We start from the raw sequence: 14,073 nt of genomic DNA, 5'->3' as shown, positions 1-14,073 counted from the left end.
CTGGCCCCGCTGTCATCCAAGAATCAAGTCCATCAGACCCCAAGGCTTCAGCTGGTCCCACTGCTGATCCCAGGTGGCTGAGGCTTTGATTGCTTAGTATAGGTGACGTAGGACAGAGACTGGAATTGGAAGGAATCCGTACTTCCCCTCTTATGTCAAAGAGTAGATCAGACCCTCTGCACGAGCAGCCCTCAGCAATAACCCTGACATTTGCTAATAGAGATGTGACTTGGGTAGCTTTCACTTTAAAAACTTAGCTTTTTTTTTTTTTTTTTGACTCTGCAAACCCGAATTCCTGGCATAACTTCTCAAACATCTAGTGACCGAAATAGATCAGATTCTTTCCCAACCTCTCCTCTCCCCATCAAGAATTCCCACTCCCTCTCAACTGATATTCTAGCTATGAGAACAGCCAATGACTTTAACATCCATGTGAGTCACTGCTGCCTCACAAGGTCAGAAAAATGCAAAGAAACCAGAGAAGGGAGCAAATGCCTTTCTAGCCATAGAGTAAGGCTGGCCCTTGGGGGCCCCGAGCGCTTACTGCATGAGGCAGCAGGGGAAGGTGAAGTTGTCAACCAGACAACTACTTTCACTGTCCCTTTTGGGTCTTCTTACCATTATACATCTGCAGCCACCTCCCTTTGCCTGCCTCTAGTTGTGTTCACCTTCCGGAGAGCAGCCACTTCAGGGAGAATCGGACCTATAAGACTCAGCACCCAGCACCCCCACCATTTGAGTGCGAACATGGCACTTGCCGCCGTGTACTCAAAGCACATATTCCTTGTGATGCTCAGGTGAAAAGCTGCCCAAACCATCTGGAGAATGGTGGACTTCCCACAAAGGATGTTTGCAGCTTCTGTTCTACAGAACACGATCCGGGAGGCTCTGAGTTTATGCGCCTGACATCTTATTGTTTAAGGGTCTGTGTTCAAGGCAATGCAGTAATGTGGGTGAAGCGAGCCTTCTGCCTGGGATGGCTCCAGACGGCCCGGAAGTTACTTCCTCCACCCTCCCTTTCTGGATGGAAGGAGCACTGTTTTCCCCACTCACAGCCTGGTGCTCACTGCGGAAGTGTACATTCTGCTCCTCAGGCAGCATCTCTGAAGGTCGGCTTGGCCTCCATCCTTCCTTGGCCAGCTGACTCCCACCCATCCTAGAAGACCAGCCGTCATCACTTCCCTTAGGAGACCTTGCCTCCTCCACTTCCCCTCCTCCTGGACTGGATTTAGTGCCCTCCTGGGCACTCATTGCCACCATTCAGCAAATAAAAGTCAAGAGGGATGTCTTACCACTTGCTTGATGCTGGGCAGTCCGTTGGTGGAACACATGACTTATTTTTGTATTTTTGAGAGAGAGAAAGAGAGAGCACGAGCACGGGAGGGGCAGAGAGAGAGGGAGACAGAATCTGACGCAGGCTCCAGGCTCTGAGGTGTCAGCACAGAACCCAAAGTGGCGCTCGCACTCACAAACTGAGATCATGACCTGAGCCGAAGTCCGATGTTTAACCGACTGAGCCACCCAGGTGCCCTGAGCATGTGACTCTTAATCTGAGGGTCCTGAGTTCAAGCCCCACGTTGGGTGTGGAGCCTACTTAAACAAACAAACAAACAAACAAAACTGAATAAATAAATATTTCTAAATGAATCTCCAAGCTCGTGTTTGCTCCTTGAGGACAAGTATCATATTTTACTCACCTTTCTAGCCCCGGCACCATGCAAGCACATAGCAGGTGCCCAGTAAATGCATTTGTTTGACAAATACTGTACCTATTATATACACATCCAGCCCCTAACACTTCAGGTATCACAATATGAATGCCTTGGATAAGTTAATTTGTACATGAGTAGAAAGGATTGAGGTTGGGGAAGAGGCTTTTCAGTCTAAGGTGGAACAAAAATCACTGGGGGAAAACGATCACTGCACTGGAAGGTTCCTGTCCAAAAACTTAGATCGTAGACCCAGATAGAGGAGCTAAACATAAAACTGTCAGGAAAGCAGCACCTGGGTGGCTCAGTCGGTTAAGCACCAATCGGACTTTGGCTCAGGTCATGATCTCTCAGTTCATGAGTTTGAGCCCCACTTTGTGTGAGCCCCACTTCTCTCTCTCTCTTTCTCTGCTCTTCGTGGGATTCTCTCTCCCTCTCTCTTTCCCCTCACTCACTTGCACCCTCGCTCCTTAAAAAGAAAAAAAACTGTTAGGATAAAACAGGAATATCTTTATAATCTTGCATGAGTTAATAGTGTTTTAGGTATGATACTCAAAGTACAAATGGCAAAAGGAAAAAAAAGGCAAAGGGGATTTACTCATATTGTAGTGTATTTCAGTGCTTTGTTCCTTTTTATGGACAAATAGTATTCCATTTCATAGATATACTGCATTTTATCCATTCATCACTTGGTAGACAGTTGGGTTATTTTTAGCTTGGGGCTATTGTGAGTAATCCTGCCATGAGCATTTGTGTATCCATTTTTATGTGGACCTATGTTTTCAAAATTAAAAAAGTTTGTACTTAAAAATGATACTTTCAAAAATGAAAAGACATGGGGCGCCTGGGTGGCTCAGTCGGTTAAGCGTCCAACTTCGGCTCAGGTCATGATCTCACGGTTCGTGGGTTCGAGCCCCGCACCGGGTTCTGTGCTGACAGCCAGCTCAGAGCCTGGAGCCTGTTTCAGATTCTGTATCTCCCTCTCTCTCTGACCCTCCCCTGCTCATGCTGTCTCTCTCTCAGAAATAAATAAAACATTAAAAAAAAATAAAAAGACAATCCACAGAATGGGAGAAAATATTTCCAGGCACATATGTGAAAAAGTGCTTATATTTAGAATACACAAAGAGTTCTTACAATTCAATAATAAAAAGGTAAATAATCCTAATTAACAATGGGTGAAGGCCAGGGGCACTTTGGTGGCTCAGTTGGTTTAAGCATCCAACTCTTGCTCAGGTCATGATCTCACAGTTCGTGAGTTTGAACCCCTGCATCAGGCTGTCTGCTATCAGCACAGAGCCTGCTGGGGATTCTCTGTTCCCCTTTTTATGCCCCTCCCCCTCTTAAAAATAAACATTTTTTAAAATAAAAATGGGGGGCCTGTGGGTGGCTCAGTCGGTGGGGTGTCTGACTTCGGCTCAGGTCACGATCTCACAGTTTGTGGCTTCAAGCCCTGCGTCGGGCTCTGTGCTGACAGCTAGCTCAGAGCCTGGAGCCTGCTTCAGATTCTGTACCTCCCTCTCTCTCTGACCCTCCCCTGCTCACACTATGTCTCTCTCTCTCTCTCTCTCTCTCAGAAATAAATAAAACATGGGGCGCCTGGGTGGCTTAGTCGGTTGGGCGTCCGACTTTCGCTTAGGTCACGATCTCGCGGTTCGTGGGTTCGGGCCCCGCGTCGGGCTCTGTGCTGACTGCCAGCTCAGAGCCTGGAGCCTGTTTCAGTCTGTGACTCCCTCTCTCTCTTACCCTCCCCTGCTCACGCTGTCTCTCTCTCTCCTAGAAAAAAAAGAAAAAGAAAAAAAAGAAAATAGAAATAAATAAAACATTAAAAAATTAAAAAATAAAATTAAAATGGGTGAAGGATTTTAATAGACATTTTTCCAAAGAAGATATACAAATGGCCAATAAGCAAAGATACTCGGCACCAGTTAGTCATCAGGGAAATGCAAATCAAAACCACAATAAGATACTGTTTCACAGTCACTAGGATAGCTGTCGCCAAAAACACAAACAATGATAAGAGTTTGTGACATGTGACAGAGCTGGAACCCTCACACATTGCTGGTGAGAATGTAAATTGTTGCAACAGTTTTTGGCAATTCCTCAAAAAGTAAAGATACGGCACAGCAATTCTGCCCATAGGTACATAACCCAAGAGAATTGAAAATATACATCCAGGTCTCTCTCTCTCTCTCTCTCCTAGAAATAAACAAAAATATTAAAAAAAAAAAAAAAGAAAGAAAATATACATCCAGGGGCACCTGAGTGACTCAGTCTGTTAAGCGTCCAACTCTTCATTTTGGCTCAGGTCATGATCTCACAGTTTGTAGGTTCGAGTCCCACATCAGGCTCTGTGCTGACCCTGTAGAGCCTGCTTGGGATTCTCTCTCTCTCAAAATAAACTTAAAAAAAGAAAAAAGAATTATGGGCTTCCATGAGTGTTGGAAGAGCCAAAAGAGCAGCTCTGCAAGATCAGAGAAGCTCATGCTAAAGACCGCAGCCTGAAGCACTGAGGTGGGTGGGTCTCAAGAATCTCCAAGAAGCTTCCACAGACCATCTCAGAATTCAGTGACGAAGCAGGTAGTGCTCCAGGAAACAGGATCTCTTGTTTACCCACGTAAACACCTCCATCTTCCAAAACCTCCTACAACTTCCTCTCTCTGGCTGCCTCTATCCCAAATGGGAAAGGGGATTCTGGAAAATAAAGTTCTCAGCCTTAAAAATGAATGGTGGCAGCGCCGGGTTAACCACAACCAGCCCCACACAATGTACCCCTTGGTCTGCCTCAGCATCCAAAACCCTCCTTTTTGGCATTTAACTTCCAAATAAAGGTGTTCGGGACACCATGCTTTCACATTCAGCTCTCCTTCCTATGGCCGAACCCAAAGAAGAAACCCAAAGCTCCCCTTTATCCATCTCTGAATAAATGTTCAGTTCCTGATTCAGATTCTGGTATCCTATAGCTTAATATTGAGGTACAAAAATAACCATGATTTGGGGCGCCTGGGTGGCTTAGTCGGTTGGGCGTCCGACTTTCGCTTAGGTCACGATCTCGCGGTTCGTGGGTTCGGGCCCCGCGTCGGGCTCTGTGCTGACTGCCAGCTCAGAGCCTGGAGCCTGTTTCAGTCTGTGACTCCCTCTCTTTCTGACCCTCTCCTGCTCACGCTGTCTCTCTCTCTCTCTCTCTCTCTCTCTCCTAGAAATAAATAAAACATTAAAAAAAAAAAAGGAAATACAAAACTGACACTACAGTTAGATGTATATAGCAATCTGCTGGACATCAAGATCTAAGAGGTAGAGACAGACAGACACACACACACAACATATAAAAAAAAAAAAAGAAATAACCATGATTTATACAGTAATACTGCCAGGGAGCATGAGAATGAGAAAGGAGGAAAAGACAGGTATTGGGTACAAAGTAAGACACAGGACATCTTTGGCCATAACTGTCCTTGCTTCTGTAATTGATCACATGACAAGATAGGTTTCTTTTACCACACTTTCTATTTGTCCTCAACAAACACCTCAGCCAGTCGTATTTGAGGGGGTAGGTAATCTGGTGGGGTGGCCTAGACCCTTATTCCTGAGATGGTTGGTTTTTTTTAATGTTTATTTATTTTAGGAGGAGAGAGCATGTGCATGTGTACAGTGGGGGAGGGGCAGAGAGAGGGGGACAGAGGATCTGAAGTGACTCTGTGCTGAGAGCAGAGAGCCCAAGAGCCTGATGTGCGGCTCGAATTCACAAGCCACGAGAGCATGACCTGAACCAAAGTCAGATGCTCAACCCAATGAGCCACCCAGGTGCCCCTTTGTTCTTGAAGTTTTTGTGCCTTAATTGGTCCTGCCTGTTTTATTATTTTTTATATAAATTCAGTGTTTTCTGACATATACTTTTTTATTTTTTTTTATTTTTTTATTTTAATGTTTTATTTATTTCTGAGAGAGAGAGAGAGAGAGAGAGAGAGACAGTGTGAGCAGAGGAGGGTCAGAGAGAAAGGAAGACACAGAATCTGAAACAAGTTCCAGGCTCTGAGCTAGCTGTCAGCACAGAGCCTGACGCGGGGCTTGAAGCCACGAACCGTGAGATCATGACCTGAGCCGACGTCGGACGCTTAACCGACTGAGCCACCCAGGTGCCCCTGACATATACTTTTTAAAAAAATGTTTATTTATTTTGACAGAGAGACAGAGTGCAAGCAGGGGAGGGGCAGAGAGAGAGGAAGAGAGAAAATCCTAAGGAGGCTCCCAGCTGTCAGTGCAGAGCGCAAAGCGGGCTCGAACCTGCGAGATCATGACCTGAGCCAAAACCAAGAATCAGACGCTTAACCGAGTGAGCCACCCGGACCCCCCCTTGGGGGGTCTGTTTTAGGTTGCTATAGTTTTCCATCATTTTTACCACAGAATGTGGGAGTCCTAAGTAAGATTACCAAGAGAACCTCCTGGGTTCCAGGTGCTCCCCCTCGCCTCCATTCTGGAGTAGCAAACCGGTTTGCCCTTGATAGTCAAGCCCAGGGACTCCAACCAGTGCAGCAACCCTCCTATTTGCCTGACAAAGTCACCAGGTGGCAGTCTCAGCTTCCTGATCCGTGGAAGCAGCGCGTCCCTTGCCTTCCCTGGGAACCGAGACCTCTAAGCCAGCAGAAGCCAACGCTGTGGGGGTGGGAGACTGAAACTTAGTAGGTCATAGTAACAGTGAAAGGAGCGCCTCCCGCTTCTACCCCTTGATTCCTGAAATCTTTGGCTCTCTAGGCTACGGGGGCCGTCACTACACAGAAGTCGCTGCTTCAAAGCATGTCCCCCATCTCCCAGTTCATTACACCAGCTCCACTAAGTGATTCCACCCGGCTGACACCATAATCCAGGCTTCCAAAGTCCATTCCACCACCTTCAGGGGGATGGGAAATCCAGTAGGACCGGTGTTTCCAAACAGAAACATCATGTTTTCGGGAGCCCATGGCCACACTTCGTTTGCTGTAAAATGACGTAAAACCAAGAGTAAAGATGTGAGATCACACATGTAAACAAGAGAGGAGCTAAGAATAATAGTGGGATTGTATTAGAATGTGGGATCGGTGATGAAGTGAGTTAAACCCTCACCCATCAGAACAGGAAAGGAAGCCAATGGGTGTGGCTCATTTTGGTAAATCAAGAAATAGTAAAGGTGCCTGGGTGGCTCAGTCGGTTAAGCGGCTGACTCATGATTTCAGCTCCGGTCATGATCTCACACTTCATGAGATCGAGCCCCACATTGGGCTCTGTGCTGATAGCATAGAGCCTGCTTGGGATTCTTTCTCTCAAAATCAATAAAGTTTAAAAAATGGCAGCCAAAGCACATCACCAAAAGCCATGGAGGTAACTACAAGAAGAAAGAGCCCCAGATACATAGTGTTCATGTCTGGGGTGTTATAATTAATGGCAGGGAAGACCGAACCTTTCTGTAACAGTAGATTTTAAAAGATCTTCATTGTCTCTTAATATTATTAAATAATATATAAATTCAAAAGGAAAAAGGATAAAATGGATACCCTTCTGAATTGCCTCTCTCTTAAGGAAAGTACTCTTTTTTTATTATTATTTTTATACTTTTTAATGTTTATTTATTTTGAGAGAGCGTGCAAGCACAAGTGGGGGAGGGGCAGAGAGAAGGAGAGACAGAATCCCAAGCAGGATCCACGCCATTAGCACAGAGTCCTATGCGGGGCTCAAACTCATGAACTGCAAGATCATGACCTGAACGGAGATCGAGAGTCGGACGCTTAACCGATTGAGCGACCCAGGCACCAGAGGAAAGTACTCTTGGAAACATCATCCATTCTACTCAATGTTTCATATCCAAGCCATATATATTGAGCATATCCAAAGTGCTCAATCCCTCCAAGTGGGTCCCAAAGAAATTTGTTTCGGAAGAAGAATGTATATGGTTCCTTGGCCAGAGAATAAAAACTCTATTCCACCCGACTTTCCCTTTTGCCTTAATTGTCAAAAAATTGCAATGTTAAACAGTCAACTGTGGTGTTTCTTCAGCAAGAAGTAACTTTTCTCAGGTGCCTGATACCATTTCTTTTCTAACTTCTCTTGAACATGATTTCATTCACTTGTTCCTCACTTTATGGGGTTAAATTGTATCTGTTATTATATAATGTGTCTCTTAATAATATGTAGAAAGCAGTGATGTATTCGAGGTATTAATTTTTTCTTATGTAGGTTGCAAACATTTTTTCTATGTCTGTTATTTGTCTTTTAATTTTGAGACACAGGAAATTTTTATAAAGTCAGCATGATCAGTCCTTTTTGTCATGGTTCCTATGTTTTGTATCTTATTTAAGAGGATCCTGCCTAACTGAAGGTTAAAACCAATTTTAAACATATCTCTGCACAGGAGCACATGGGTGGCTCAGTCCATTAAGCGTCCTACCTGGACTCAGGTTATGGTCTCACAGTTCTTGAGTTCGAGCCCCGCATCAGGCTCTCTGCTATCATCACAGAGCCCGCTTTGGATCCTCTGTCTCCTCTCTCCACCCCTCCCTTCCTTGTGTTCTCAAAAAGAAACATTAAAAAAAAGGAAGGGATTTAATCAGTTAAGGGAGTGCAGTGGTCTGTGACATTTCTTGATTATGTGATGTCAGCTACAGAGTTATCTCAGTCAGTGCTCAGAGGTTGTGCAAGAAGGTCTGGTTCCTTGGTACCGAGAGGTTTTGCAAGAGTATTCTGTTCTTTCTGCAAAGGAGGGCAAGGTCTGTCTCCAGATGCGCAAAGGGAGGTCAGTAAAGTCATCTGTGTGACCTTAAAAAGGAAAAAAAAAAACATTTTGCTAAAAGACTGCTGTGCTAATCAGAAAGCAAAGGGGGCTTCAAACAGACTTGCGAGCCTCTGTCGCCTGGGGGTGTTCTGGTCCCTTATTCCCCAAGGCCAGTGGTCTGCAAATCTCAGAGAAAGTAAATTACTTCTGTTACAGATCAAGGGCCTTAACTCAGCAAGAAGTGTGTTCATTTGCGGCACGTTAACCCTTAAGACCGGCTGGAGTGGGGCTCCTGGGTGACTCCGTGGGTTAAGCATTCAACTCTTGATTTCGGCTCAGGTCATGATCTCCTACTTTGCGAGTATGTGCCCCGCATCGGGGTCTGTGCTGGTGGCATGGAGCCTGCGTGGGATTCTCTCGCTCCTTCTCTGCCCCTCCTCCACTCACTCTCTCTGTCTCTGTCTCTGTCTCTGTCTCAAAATAAAGTTAAAATTTTTTTTATGGGGCGCCTGGGTGGCTCAGTCGGTTAAGCGTCCGACTTCGGCTCAGGTCACGATCTCCCGGTTTGTGAGTTTGAGCCCCGCGTCAGGCTCTGTGCTGACAGCTAGCTCAGAGCCTGGAGCCTACTTCGGATTCTGTATCTCCCTCTCTCTCTGGCCCTCTTCTGCTCACGCTGTCTCTGTCTCTGTCTCTCTCTCAGAAATAAATAAAACATACAAAAAATTTTAAAAACAAAAAAACAAAAAACAAAACAAAACAAAAAAAAACAAAATAAAGTTAAATTTTTTTAAAAAGCCCACCTGGAGTGCTGTTGCAGTATGTCTTCTTGGAGGACTGACACATTTGTCACTCTTTATCCCTGTTAATTTTCCTTGCTCTGAGGTTGGCTTTCTCTGAAATTATTATAGCTACTGTAGTTTTCTTTTGATTAGTGTTAGCAAGATATGTCTTTCTCCATCCATTTTCTTTTCATCTATCTGTGTTTTATATTTAAAGTGGTTCTCTTGGGGCGCCTGGGTGGCTCAGTCAGTTAAACGTCCAACTCTTGATTTCGGCTCAGGTCAGGAACTCACAGTTCATGGGATTGAGCCCTTCATGGGGCTCTGCTGACAGCTCAGAGCCTGCTTGGAATTCTCTCTCTCTCTCTCTCTCTCCTTCTCAACATAAATAAATAAACATTTTAAAAAACTCAGAGTGGGTTTCTTGGCACCTGCCTGGCTCAGTCTGTTTAGAGTCTCACTTTGTCTCAGGTCATGATCTCATGGTGTATGAGTTCGAGCTCCACATTGGGCTCGCTGCTGTCAGCTTCTGATCATTTGTATCCCTCTCTCTCTCTTTGCCCCTCCCCCACTTGTCCTCTCTCTCAAAAATAAACCTTAAAGAAAGGAAGGAAGGAAGGAAGGAAAGAAAGAAGGAAAGAAAGAAAGAGGGTTTCTTGTTAGGCAATATAAAATTATGCCTCATTTCAGGGTGCCAGGGTGGCTTAGGCAGTTAAACATCTGACTTCAGCTCAGGTCATGATCTCGAGGTTCATGAGTTCGAGCCCCATGTCGGGCTCTGTGCTGACAGCTCAGAGCCTGGAACCTGCTTCAGATTCTGTGTCTCCCTCTCCCTCTGCCCCTCCCCTGCTCACGCTCTGTCTCTTTCTCAAAAATAAATAAACGTTAAAAGAATCAAATTTAAAAAAATAAAATTATGCCTCATTTTTATTATCCTCTCTGACGGTTTGTGTCTTTCAACTGGTGTAGTTAGGGTATTGATATTTAATGTGATTATTGTATAGTTGTGTTAATATCTACCATATTTGTTACTATTTTCTATTCATTGCTTTGGTTTTCTTTTTGTCTTCCACTCTTTTCTCACCTTGTCTGGCTTTAACTCAGACTTTTTTTTTTTTTTAAGTTTGTTTACTTTTAAGTAATCTCTATGTGGGGCTTGAACTCCCAATCCCAACAAGATCCGGAGTTGTGTGCTCTTCTGACACCCCTTTAACTGAACCTTTTATATTATTCCATTTCTCTCTTCTCTTAGCATATCAATTATACTTTTTATTTAAAATTATTTTAAGTGTTTGCCCTTGAGTGTACACTTACAATGAATCCAAGTTCTCTTTAGAATAACACCATCGCACCTCATGGTAGTGCCAGACCCTAGAATATTTCTGATTTCTCCCTCCCATCTCTGATAGCATTGCTGTCATTCACTTATTGATAAGCTATAATTACCAAATGCATTGTTGCTGCGATTATTATTATTATTATTATTATTTTTTTAATGTTTTTATTTATTTCTAGGAGAGAGAGAGAGAGAGAGAGAGAGACAGCATGAGCAGGGGAGGGTCAGAGAGAGAGGGAGTCACAGACTGAAACAGGCTCCAGGCTCTGAGCTGGCAGTCAGCACAGAGCCTGACGCGGGGCCCGAACCCACGAACCGCGAGATCATGACCTAAGCGAAAGTCGGACGCTTAACCGACTAAGCCACCCAGGCTTAGTCTCTCAGAAATAAATAAAAACATTAAAATTTAAAAAAAGAAAGAAATTTTACCTTCATTTATTCCTTCTCTAATGCTCTTTTCTTAATGTAGATCCTAGTATCTGACCTATGTCATTTTTCTTCTTTCTGAAGAATTTCTTTTAACACTTTTTCCCAAAGCAGGGCTACTGGCAACAAAGTTCCTCAATTTTTGTTGTTTGAGAAAGTCTATTATTTCTCCTTTACTTTTGAAGGAAAATGTAGCTAGATACAGCACTCTAGTTTTGTGGCTTTTTTCTTTCAACACGAATATCTTTTTCTGCTCCCGTGCTTGCATGGTTTCTGAGGAGAAGTCCAAGGTAATTTTATCTTTATTTCTTACTGGTTTTTTTTTAATTTTTAATGTTTTATTTATTTCTAGGAGAGAGAGAGAGAGACAGCATGAACAGGGGAGGGTCAGAGAGAGAGGGAGTCACAGACTCTGAAACAGGCTCCAGGCTCTGAGCTGGCAGCCAGCACAGAGCCTGACGCGGGGCTCGAACCCACGAACTGAGAAATCATGACATAAGCGAAAGTCGGACGCTTAACCGACTAAGCCACCCAGGCGCCCCTATTTCTTACTGTTTAAACTCATTTTTTTCCCCCTCTGATTTCTTTCAAGATTTTCTGTCTTTAATTTTCGTCAGTGAGAATGTGATATGCCCAGGAATAGATGTGTGTGTGTGTGTGTGTGTGTGTGTGTGTGTGTGTGTGTGTGTTTCCTGCCTGGTGTTCCCTGAGCTTCCTGGATCTGTCATTTGTTATCTTTCATTAATTTTTGAAGTTTTCAGTCGTTATTGCTTTAAGCGTTTTCTGTTCCTTTCTCGCTTCTCCTTCTGGTCTCATTCCGCAGGTGTTACACCTTTTGAAATAGTCACAGGATTTGTGGATATTCTGTTCTGTCATTTTCATTCCTTCTTCTCTTTGTATTTCAATTTTGGAAGTTTCTCTTGACATTACTTCAAGCTCCTTGATTCTTTTCTTGGCCTTGCCTAGTCTACTGATGAGCCCATCAAAGGCATTCTTGACTTCTGTCACAGTGTTCTTGATTTCTCACATTTCTTTTACCTTCTTAGAGTTTACATCTCCCTGCTGACATTATCCATCAATTCGTTCATATTGTCCACTTTTTCCATTAGATCCATTAGCATAGTCATCATAGTTGTTTAAAATTCCCAATTTGATGGTGCCTGGGTGGCTCAGTCAGTTGGGGTCTGACTCTTGATTTCAGTTCAGGTCATGATCCCAGGGTCATGGGATCGAGCCCTGTGTCAGGCTCTTCGCTGAGCATGGAGCCTGCTTAAGATCCTCTCTCTCTCCTTCTGCCCCTCTCCCCTGCTTACATTTTCTCTCTATATCTATAAATAAAAAAATAAAATAATGTGAAAAATTAAAAATTTCAATTCAATAAATCCAACATCTCTGCCAGATCCAAGTTTAGCTCTGATGCTTGTTCTGTCTCTTCAAACTGTTTTTTTGTCTTTTAGTATGCGTTGCAATTTTGTTTAGGTTTATTTATTTTGAGAGAGAAAGAACCAGGGGGGAGGGGCAGAGAGAGAGGGAGACAGAGGATCCAAAGGAGACTCTGTGCTGACAGCAGAGAGTCCAATGCGGGGCTTGAACTCATGGACTGTGAGAGCACAACCTGAGCTGAATTTGGATGCTTAACCAACTGAGCCACCCAGGTGCCCCACAGTATACCTTGTAAGTTGGATATGATGCATTGTATAGAAGAAACTGAGGTAAATAGGCCAATAGCATGAAATTTTGTTTATCTTGCCAGGGCTTAGTCCATGTTTATTATTTGTTATGGCCATAGGTGTCAAAGGCAAAATATTCCTCCAGTGCCCTCAATTTGTCTTCCTTGTTGTCTTTGGGTTTTCCTAGAAACTTATTATTATTATTATTTTTTTAAGTAGACTTCATGCCCAGCATGGAACCCAATGTAGGGCTTGAACTCATGAACCTGAGATCAAGACCTAAGCTGAGATCAAGAGTCCAATGCTTAACCAACTTAGCCACACAGATGCCTCTAGAACCTCTTCTTTTAAAAAAAAATTTTTTTTAAACGTTTTATTTATTTCTGAGAGAGAGAGACAGCGTGAGAAGGGGAGGGTCAGAGAGAGAGGGAGATACAGAGTCTGAAACAGGCTCCAGGCTCTGAGCTGGCAGTCAGCACAGAGCCTGACGAGGGGCTCAAACTCACGAACCGTGAGATCATGACCTGAGCCAAAGTCGGCCGCCCAACCGAGCCACCCAGGCACCCCTAGAAACTTCTTAAGTTTGTTCTGAGATGGGCAATTCTTTCACTTGTATCCCGTTTATATACATTTTTATACAGGACCCCACTAATGTGGCGGAAAGGTGTGGAGAGAGGGGAGGGCTAGAGGGGGCTAGAGTTAGGTATTTCTTTTCCTCCAGGTGTGTTAGGCTCTGATAAAATCCCAGCCGATTTGGAATCTGGAGCTTAGTTTCTTTTGAGAGCAATCCTTGTAAAGAATAGAATGCTCTGGGCCATATTTCAAAATGGCCACTTCACACCTTCCTGCTGGGACCACAAGGGGATTTTTCCATCTTTCTTCGTCACGAGAATCTGCTAGGGCTCCTGGAGGTTAAACTCACAAAGGTCCTTTAAGATTGGACCCCTGTCCCCTGAACTTTAAAAAAAATTTTTTTTAATATTCATTTATTTTTGAGAGAGAGACAGAGTGTGAGTGGGAGGGGCAAAGAGAGAGGGAGACACAGAATCCGAAGTGGGCTACAGTCTCTGAGCTGCCAGTACAGAGCCTGCGGGACGCGGGGCTTGAACCCACCAACCTTTTGGCCTTCCAGCTCTTTGTCTTTCCCTGGAATCCCTGGAATTCTGTGGGCAGTTCAGGCCAGCCACATATTTGAAGTTTATAGCTTTCAACTAACTCCTCACTTCCAGAGGCTCCAAACTTCACTGTGTTGCCCCCCTCAGTTTCCAGCTGCAGGGTCCGTCCCAAACTCCGTCCTCTGCCTTCTACGGCCAATAGGACTGTGGCTTCCTGACTGGGGTCTGGCTGACTAGAAGAGAGCCCTCAGGGAAAAAGCATTTTTTTTTTAATATTTTTATTTCTAGGAGAGAGA

Source organism: Hyaena hyaena, unplaced genomic scaffold (assembly GCF_003009895.1).
Source record: "Hyaena hyaena isolate Hyena2069 unplaced genomic scaffold, ASM300989v1 scaffold_219, whole genome shotgun sequence".
Classification (NCBI taxonomy): domain Eukaryota; kingdom Metazoa; phylum Chordata; class Mammalia; order Carnivora; family Hyaenidae; genus Hyaena; species Hyaena hyaena.
The sequence above is the reverse complement of the archived record's forward strand: the minus strand, read 5'-3'. Positions refer to the sequence as shown.